This window comes from Triticum dicoccoides, chromosome 4A (assembly GCF_002162155.2).
Source record: "Triticum dicoccoides isolate Atlit2015 ecotype Zavitan chromosome 4A, WEW_v2.0, whole genome shotgun sequence".
Taxonomy (NCBI): Eukaryota; Viridiplantae; Streptophyta; class Magnoliopsida; order Poales; family Poaceae; genus Triticum; species Triticum dicoccoides.
In genome coordinates, this window is record NC_041386.1 from 439,809,243 (window position 1) to 439,819,501 (window position 10,259).

The window sequence follows — 10,259 nt, forward strand, 5'->3', positions numbered from 1 at the left end:
GCAATTTAAATGAGGCCAAAAATAAGAAACAACAATTCCGGAAAATCCCCATGTGCATATTTTGGGTTTGGTACTGTTCTGCCTAAAACCATATTTTATTGTTGTTAAACAGGAAAATAAAGTGCAACATGTTAATCTATGCATTTTCTATCCTATTTACATATAAAGTTTATTTAATTCGGAGCTACATTTATTTAGTTATGAAATAAACAATTTTAGCATTTCATTTGAGCAAATTTAACCAAACAACATTTTAAACATAGATGAAAGTGGAATATTATGAAAGTAGACAAAATTCTAAGCATTTTACATATTTAAATCATTTTAATCTGATGCACGGTTGTGGAGTTATTATATGCATGAAGTATGGGGGGTTTTCTGTAAAACAGTAAATCACTAGATAATGCTAAATTCGCAGAACTAGAAAAATACATCTACGGGCCGAAACTACAGAGCGCTAGATACTAAGATGTGTGTGCGGGCGCTGGATAGGGCTGGGCATGTGCTCACCTAGCAGGCCGAAGCCCAGTCAGTGCAGCAGATCGGGCTGGGGCGGATCTGGGCCTACGGCCGTAGAGGCCACTCGCGGGCGTTGACGAGAGAACAAGGCGGATCGGGTGCGTCTCGTCCTCTTGCTCGAAGCAAAGGAGGATGCAGTGGTTGACGATGCTGGGGACGTCGGCAGGGACGGCAACGGGTGAACAGGGCAAGGAGGAGGGCCAACATGATCCACGATGAGGATCCCACGCAGCTCGGGTCCCAGTGGCCGGCAACATGCAGCGCGGTCGACGCAAGCTGGAGGGGCGCAGGACACGTGCTCATTCTTGCGCAAGCACATGATGCAGGAGGAGGGAGGCGTCCATGGCAGGGAACGGCGATGGCAGGGCTGGTGCAGGAGCTCCGGTGGCTTGATCCGGTGGGAGCATCGCCGACCTACAGAGAGGTGGCCACGGCGGGGAAAGTTCAGAGAGGAGTAGCAGGGAAAGAGAGAAACACGGGAAGGAGGAGGAGCGGTAGCTACTGTCCTGCTGGGGTGAGGACGACGGCGGCTGCAGGGTCAACGCTCGATGCAGAGCGACGGCGCGTTACCAGCGAGCGGCACGGGTCGAGATGGAGGGTGCTGGCATGCTCGCAAGACGACGATGGAGTGAGGCTTCAAGAGCTCCTGGTGGTGCCCGTCTTGAACGATGGGGCTAACAAGGCAGCCGAGAATGGCAGCGACTTGCAGGCACGGAGGCAGAGGTGCTCGAGGGGAGGCTCGAGTGCAGGTGGTGGTGGTCACCGGCGGCGTCGGCAAAGACCGGCGGTGGTCAGAGATGAGGCAGAGGCGCGCACGATCGGGAGGTTTCCTAATCGAGCTCGTGTGCAGCTACTGACATGACGGAGGGAGGAGGTGCACGGGGAAGATGAGGTGCACGGCGGCAGCAGCTCTCCTTGGGGCTCGGGCAAGAGAGGGATCGAGCGGAGCTCGAAGATGATGGGAGATCGGGCGCTGCTGGTCGGATCGATGGATGGATTGGGTGGAGCTGCTGGCTAGATGGGTGGATCAAAGAGAGGCCGGGGTTGGCCCAACGGGGAATTCCAGGGAGAGGAGGTGGGTGGATCGGGATGGATCCCGAGGAAGATGGTGAGTGGGTGGCGGCGGCTGATCCGAGGAGGGGGAAGGCCTAGGATTTAGGGTTTGGTCTAAAATGGCCAAGGGGGTCTATATATATAAGGAAGAGGGGAGTATGGATCATCCGATCAAAATCAGACGGTTGAGATAAAACAAGCTTGGGAAGTTCAAATAAGAAACAGAAGATATTTTAGGGATGTTTGGGGATGATCCGGACCCATCGGTCATGACTGCATGGTTCGGGTTTCGAGGAAGTTTTCGAACGCGCGAGAGAAATTGATGCACTGTGCGGAGAGACTCCGGTTTAGGCAAGAGAGAAAACGAAGAACAAGGTTGCAAGTGTGGTTGGACTCGGAACGTCCAATGATGACAAGGGAGAGACACATCAACTACGAACAGATGCAAGTTTTATGAAAATGATGGCAGCGGACTACCCATGCAATGCAAATGATGACATGATGAATGCAACATGCAAATAATTAACACAGCTCACATGCAATACATGGAAGGCATTTGGAGCGTCGGTCTCGGGTTGTTACAGTGTTACCGGAGTGGCTCAGCATTGCATCTCCCTAGAAGAAGGTCGACTCATCTTAAATGAGATTCACTCGGAGACCTGTGGTCACCACACTTCCTCTCGGACCATCGTGGCTAAAGCATACCGAGCGGGATTTTACTGGCCACATGCGAATGAGATGGCCAAAGATATAGTCGATAAGTGCGAAGGCTGCCAGTTTTACTCAAACATGTCTCACAAACCTGCATCTGCCTTGAAGACTATTCCTCTCGTCTGGCCATTTGCAGTTTGGGGGTTGGGCGTGGTTGGACCTTTCAAGACCGGCAAAAGTGGTTTCACTCATTTGCTCGCAGTCTACAAGTTCAACAAATGGATTGAGGCCAAGCCTATCAAGAATCTTGACTCAAGCACTGCCATTAGTTTCATCAGAGAGCTGATATTCCGATATGGAGTCCCTCACAGCATTATCACAGAAAATGGCTCCAACTTTGATTCTGATGAGTTCAGATCATTCTGCGCTTCCCAAGTCACTCGGGTCGATTACCCATCCGTTGCGCACCCGCAGTCGAATGGGCAGGCGGAAAGAGCGAATGTCTTGATCCTACAAGGGCTGAAACCCCGACTGATGCGCGACCTCAAGCACGCAGCTAGAGCTTGGGTGACTGAGTTGCCATCTATCCTGTGGGGATTGAGAACGACTCCCAATCGGTCGACTGATCGAACCCTTTCTTCATGGTATATGGTGCTGAAGTTGTGCTTCTGAGTGATTTGCTGCACAATGCCCCCCAAGTGGAACTCTTCTCAGAAGCTGAAGCAGAACAGGCACGTCAGGACGTAGTTGGTCTCCTAGAGGAGGAACGAGAAATGCTTTGATACGGCCGACCATCTATCAACAAGACCTACGTAGATTCCATGTCTGAAATGTCAGAGGCCGAGCATTTCAGGAAGGAGACCTTGTGCTCTGAGTGCACCAGAAACGGCCTCACAAGCTCGCTCCGGCCTGGGAAGGGCCCTTCATCATCACCAAGGTGCTCCACAATGGGGCGTATCACCTTTACAATGTAGCCAAGAAAGAAGATGAGCCACGTTCATGGAATGCGGATATGCTCCGCCGTTTTTATACACCTAAACACTCAGATCAACGAGTTGTAATAAGAATCCTTCATTTTGCTTATCAAAGACATGATTTTGGCAGTATCCTAAATGATTGTTTTCACATAAGCATGTGTGTTCAAATCCCCCAGTGGGTGGCTTAGCCACGAACCCGATTCGCCTAAGTTTTAAAACCTACTCTGAGTGGAGAGCAATCCTCCGACTCGGGGGCTTAGCTGTGAACCAGATTCTCCTTAGTTACAAAAAACACTCCGAGTGAAGAGCAACCCTCTCACTCGGGGGCTTAGCTGCGATCCCGTACTCGCCTAAGTTTCAAAAACTACTCCGAGTGAAGAGCAATCCTCCCACTCGGGGGCTTAGCTACGAACCAGATTCGCCTAATTTTCAAAAACTACTCCGAGTGGAGAGCAATCCTGCCACTTGGGGGCTTATCTGCGAACCAGATTCGCCTAAGTTTCAAAAACTACTCCGAGTGGAGAGCAATCCTCCCACTCGGGGGCTTAGCTGCGAATCAGATTCGCCTAAGTTACAAAAACTACTCCGAGTGGAGAGAAATCCTCGCACTCGGAGGCTTAGCTGCGAACCAGATTCGCCTAAGTTTTAAAAACTACTCCAAGTGGAGAGCAATCCTCCCACTTGGGGGCTTAGCTGCAACCCAGATTCGCCTAAGTTACAAAAACTACTCCGAGTGGAGAGCAATCCTCCCACTCGGGGGCTTAGCTGTGATCCAGTACTCGCCTAAGTTTCGAAAACACTCTGAGTGAAGAGCAACCCTCTCACTCAGGGGCTTAGCTGCGATCCTGTACTCGCCTAAGCTAAAAAACCTATTCCGAGTGGAGAACAATGTTCTCACTCGGAAGTTCGGCTGCACTCTCTAAGCTGCACCACAAGTACAACATACGGTTGCACTCTAAGCTGCGCCACAAGTAAAACATCTCGTGGCACTCCGAGCTACGCCACAAGTACAACGTCTACTCTGAGTGGAGAGAAATCTTCCCACTCGGAGATTCAACTGCGATTCTAAATTCACCCGAGTCAAGAAATCTGAAGATAATAAAGACAAAGCAACTGCATTCAAAAGAAGCAACTAAGTTCAGATAAATCCATGAGGGTTCAGAACCACCAGCGGAAGTACTCGGGCGTCAAGCCCGAAAGAGTTTAACAATTACAGCATCACTCGGCATTCTGAGGCAAATAAAATTAAGTTATCAAGTTTTTCACTCGGCGGGAGGAGGACTTGCTGGCTCGACGAAACTGTCCAGGTCGATGCCGTCTGCAATACGAGTAGCCACGTCAATGAAGGTCTCCATGAAGGATTGGAATTGAAGATTCTTGGTGTTCACAACCTTAAGAGCCTCCAGCTTCTCTTCTTTGACTTCCTTGCAATGAACGCGGACGAGAGACAAAGCCACGTCAGCATCGCAGCAGGCAGCTGACTACTTCCATGCTTGCACTCGGTCTGGGATGCTGTTGAGTCGAGTCATCAGTGACTCAAGGTCGTTCAGAAGCACATACCCTGGCCATAACTCCTTGTTGATCCGGGACAGCGCGACCTTCAGTCGAGCGATATAATCCAAGAGATTGGCAATGCGAGATTCCAGTCGCAGCACGTTCATTGCATCTTCATCCTTGACAGGAGAGTTGATGGGGTCCAAACCTGTCTCGATCCGCCCAGTTTCTTCCTCGAAGTTCTGATAGAATTCTACATACACAAAGAAGTGTTGAAGTGACAGTAACATAATGGGAAAGTTATCTACAGTCAGCCGTTTAAAGAAAAGTACCTTCAAGCATGAGGACCATCTTCTTGGCAAGACCTCCCATATAAGTTTCCGTTCATCTCTCTTCCGAGTGAGAACTTCAACTCTTTCCGCCAAGGCCACCTTCTCCTCCTTCAGCTGCACGACTTCCTTCTTTGCTTCATCAACATTGGTTCTCAACTTGGCGTTCTCTTCTTCTAACTTTCCGACTAAAGCCAGCTTCTTGTCAGCAAGTTCTATTTTCTCCCGCATCGTCTTCTGCGCCGCTACAAGGTCAAGGTCCTTCTGCTCCAGAGCCTGCTTCATTTTGTCTAGAGAAATAAAATTCTTCAGATGAGCTTGGAGTTGACGGTTTTCACTACACACATCTGTTCGAGTGGAATCACTCGGTTAAAAGGATGAAAGGAAAAATATCACAAGGCAAGTAGTCGGCAAGTTGTTACCTCCCATGGCAGCAGCTTCACCCTGGGCTTTCTTCAGGTTCTTCTTAGCAAATTCTAGATCGAGGTTGAGTTCGATCCGCTTCTTCTCTAGATCGGCAAATTTGGTTCCAAGTTCACAAGATTTCCGCAATCAATAATAAGACACGTCAATCGACAGAAACAAGGATCAGTCACTTCCGAGTGATAAGATGCAAGGTCAGATTATTATGACAAAAGGAGTTCTAAGACTACTATCGAATCAAACAATCAACAGCAGTCTCAGGGACTACACCCAGTGGGTGCACTTGGCGTTCCCCCACTGGTTCGATTTCCCACTTGGCATGGTCCGCCCAACACGAGTAGAAGGAGTAAAAAAACACAACAACAACAACATCTATTCTCATACCACCACCGACTGCTCGCAGTCGACCACGGTCTCAGGGACTACACCCAGTGGGTGTAGCCTGCGTGCCCCCACGGGTTCGGTTCCCACTTGACACGACCTATCTAAACTGAGTGGAAGTACTACAAACAAACATTTCGCAAAGACCCCCGCTGAATCAAACATTCGACGACGGTCTCGGGGACTACACTAAGTGGGTGCACTCAGCGTGCCACCACTGGTTCAAGAGTTCACTCGACATGACCTGGTCGACTCAAGTGAAAGAGCTACAAAGCAAAAGTCAAACACCCACTGGGTGAACAGATGCAAGATGCAAACTCATGATAGATGCACATAAGGTTCCAAAACGCTCATCCACAGACATCTTACGAATATAAATGCAGCAGTTTTCAGATAGCATATCCTAACAGAGCAAAAGTCTAGCTGAAAGCCAATCGAAAATCAACTTACAATCCCACTTACTCGGACATTGGCTTGGAGGGCAGAGCTAGCGTCATAGGCGGCTTTGCTGTTGTCATACACCACTTTCAGTCGGTCCATCATTACACCTGCTTGGATCATGGCCTCCTTGGCAGCTCCTACTTGGTCTTCAGGGACATGGTGAGTAAAAAATATAGGAGATGATGGAACTGATGACGTGGCCGGTGGAGCTGAAGCTTGAACTTGCGCGATCGGGGCAGGAGCCTGAGTAATCGACGCTGAGGGTTGGCCAGTCAACAGAGGGTCAGCAAATGAGACCGAAGCACGTACTGGATCATCAAGTTGTTGGACCACAGGTTCTAATGCTGAGCGAGAAGTCCTCTTGCTCAAAGTATTGCCTCCCCACCCGGTGTTCTTTTGGGGCATGTCCTCATCATCACCGTCAGGAAGCTGGATAACATGAGGTGCTACAAACACTCGACAATAAGAACCCGATCGACTAGAGAAGCAATTGACAGGACATGAATGTGGCTATGGTATCATGCCCGCCCGAGAGGTAGCCGCATCTGGAGTCCCCACATCACCACACTCCTCGTCGACTTCCATGGATGTTGCAGAAGTCGCAGCACTAAAAGCTCCAGAATCCACTTGGTCAAGCAAGCACATGAGTCGACGACAACACGGAAGACAAAGAGAAGAAACAAAACACTTACGCAGAGGCAACAAGAACAGCCACCTTGATCTTGGGCAGGGCCTTCCGAGGCTTCGGTGGGACAACTTTGGGCTGCTTCGTGACCTTCTCCGACGGCTCTAGAGTCGAGGTCCGAGTGCGCTTCGAAACTTTCGTACCTGGTGAAGTTATCTTGCCGCGCCCGCCCGCAGGATCCTGTGACTGTTTGGAACGATGCTCTGAGCGGGGTGACGAGTCAACCTCCTCACCACTGCTCGAGTCCTCATCATCCTCCTCACTGTTGTCTGCGTACTCCCATTCTGCACTGTCAGCATCGTTCTCTGCTCCCTCTTGGAGCTGCTCCCCGTTTAGCATCAAATACATCTTGGTATAAATCTGCAAGACATAAGCTACAAGTATCAGTCAGATTCAGGAGCAATTGCAGATCGGAAGAATAAAACACCCGGTATTTTGAGCCTCTCCAAATCTTCCTGCACGATGATGGAATGGATCTAGTCCCCCTGGATCCAACCAGGCGGCAGACCAGACCACGACGACGACCCCCGAGCCATCTTCTTGTCTTTCGCCGTCGCCGTCACCTTCTTCGCGCGCTCCAGGGCCACGGTCTTGTCCTTCCCCAGGGCGGCAGAGTGCACGCGGATTGGGCGGAAGCATCGAAGAGCAGAGAGATGCACGGTGGAGAGGCAGAGGAGAAGAGGACCGAATGAGGAGCACTGTGCATTGCATCAGCCCGAGCGCTCTTTATGGGGCTACTTCCGAGTGGCTGACCGGTGGACCCAAGCGATCTTATTACATCCTGCAAAAAATGCTCGCCTGATACGTGGCGAAAAGATGGCGCAGAAATCGAGGCACCTCTGTCTATATGTTCCGCTTACTGCGCCATGCTCCGTCCCGCATGCTTCTCCAAAATTTCGAGTCCCATGAGATTCAGGAACCGCAGAGCAATCAATCGCGCCATAGATTTCACACTCTAATTCACTCAAAGATTTATGACGTAATTCACTCGACGACCATATAATCGATCAAGGCGACTGACGCAAGGTTAAAGTTCCAGTATGATTTCCAGACTCCGATGAAATGCCTCTGAAGCATAGGATCGAATCGGAAACAACTTCAACCTTACTTCACTTGGACCTCAATCCATTTGGGGGCTAATGATGATGCCATGTACTTACGGTAGGGTCATAGGCCTGACCTAGACACCCTACCCAAAGATAATGCCCTAGAGTCAAAGCCATTTGAAGTACAACAGAAGATACCGACTAAAATCACCTTGAAGTGCAAGCCACTCGAATACCCTAATTCAACTCGACCAAGATAGAGTCACTCGACCATACAAAGAATCTCTCGGAGTACAGAACATCTAAAGCCACCTCAGGATGGCAACGGTCAGGTGTTCACTCTATAGTCTTAAAGGTCATTAATATTCATTATAGCAGGCGCTACCAGTAACGCCTCTATCTTAACTTACATTGAACCCTGTGTAACTGAGGGCTAGAGGGGTCTTGCGCACTCTATATAAGCCACCCCCTATAACACCACACATATTCCAGTCGACAAGCCTCAGGGCACTGAGACATAGGGTTGTTACCTCCTCCGAGAGGGGCTTGAACTCGTAAAACTCGTGTGTACAACCTCGACATAGCTAGGACCTTGCCTCCTCCTTCGTACCCCCTATCCTTATTGTCAGACCTACTCCCACGACACCCACCATATGTTATTTTTCTCGAGAGAAGCCACGACTCCCACTACTGCATGACGCTGCTAACGCAACACTACGATCAGAGACCCTTTCAAGAAACTGTGTGTGATGCATTAATCACAAAGGGGGATGTAAAAACCCATCAAAAAGGTGCAAAACCTTTGCAATGGAGGATGCATCAAACACAGTTCAGACTTTAGTTGCGTGTGCGATCCAGGGCATACAGTTTAGTCTAATGAACTGTTTGCCATGAGGCGGAACAAAAGAAATGGGCAGCCTGATGAAGGCGTGTGCGATATAGAGCATATGGTTCACTCGGATGAACTGTTTGTGATTAGGCAACACAAAAGAAACGGGCATCCAGATGAAGGTGTGTGCGATATACATCATACAGCTCACTCGGATGAACTGTTTGTGATTAGGCAACACAAAAGAAACGGTCAGCCAGATCAAGGTGTGTGTGATTGAGGGCATACGCTTCAGAAGGATGAACTGTTTGTGATTAGGCAACACAAAAGAAACGGTCAGCCAGATCAAGGTGTGTGTGATTGAGGGCATACGCTTCAGAAGGATTAACTGTTTGTGATTAGGCAACAGAACAGAAACGGGTAAGCCAGACCAAAGTGTCTGTGATTGATGGCACATAGTTCACATGGACGAACTGTTTGCGATTAGCCACAACAAACTGAAACAGTTAGATAGATCAACGTGTGTCCACTAGACGGGCAAACCCATTCTAATTAAAAGAAACGTGCGCGATGGTAATAACGAGCGCGCACGGTTGTTGGAACAAGACATGTGCTGACATTGCCTATTGTGGTGCACCCTATGGTGCAAACGCCACGTACGCGGCCGAGAAGAAGTACGTGCCCACGTTACGCCTTCCGGGCATAGTGCCGCACTTATAACAGTCAGTAAATTTTGAGCATGCGTCCCATCACATTCCAAATTGCAAACCTGTTCACATCGATCAAAAACTAAACGGTTTCCCCTTAGGAGCGTATTACTATGCAGTTATAAATACTACTACTCCAAGATGACTTCACATTCCTCCTCAACTCCTCATCCAAAAAAGTCAAAAACAAACAAGTCATTCATCATCATTCCCTTGCGTCCGCCATGGCCAGCGCGAGTTCTGGGTCGAGAGATTGCCACCAGGGAGAGGCGAGCCTAGAAGCGGGAGCACGAGAGATGTCCCGCCTCACCGCGAAAGCAGCCAACATGTCCCGCCGCACGGCCGTAGCAGCAGAGAGGTCCCACCGCACCGCCGAAGCAGCACGGAGGACCCGCCGCGCCGTTGATGCAGCAGACTAGTCCGGCCGCGTCGCGGAAGCAGAAGAGATGTCCCGCCGCACCGCGAATGCAGCAGAGATGTCCTCCCGCCCCGCGGCAACCTAGGAATATGCCTCGCGGGCAGGCGAGGACTCTTACAGGCACATGCGTGCCCTCATCCTTAGGCAGATGGATTAGATCTGCAGGTGGGCGAGGTTGCAGGATGACCTGAAAGCCTCGTTTGAACAGTCTACTGACGTCATCCAACAACTAAATGAGAGAAATGCAAAGCTCTGGGCCGAGCGCGACCTGCTGAGGGCGAAGATCGTCAGAATTGCGGAGCAGCA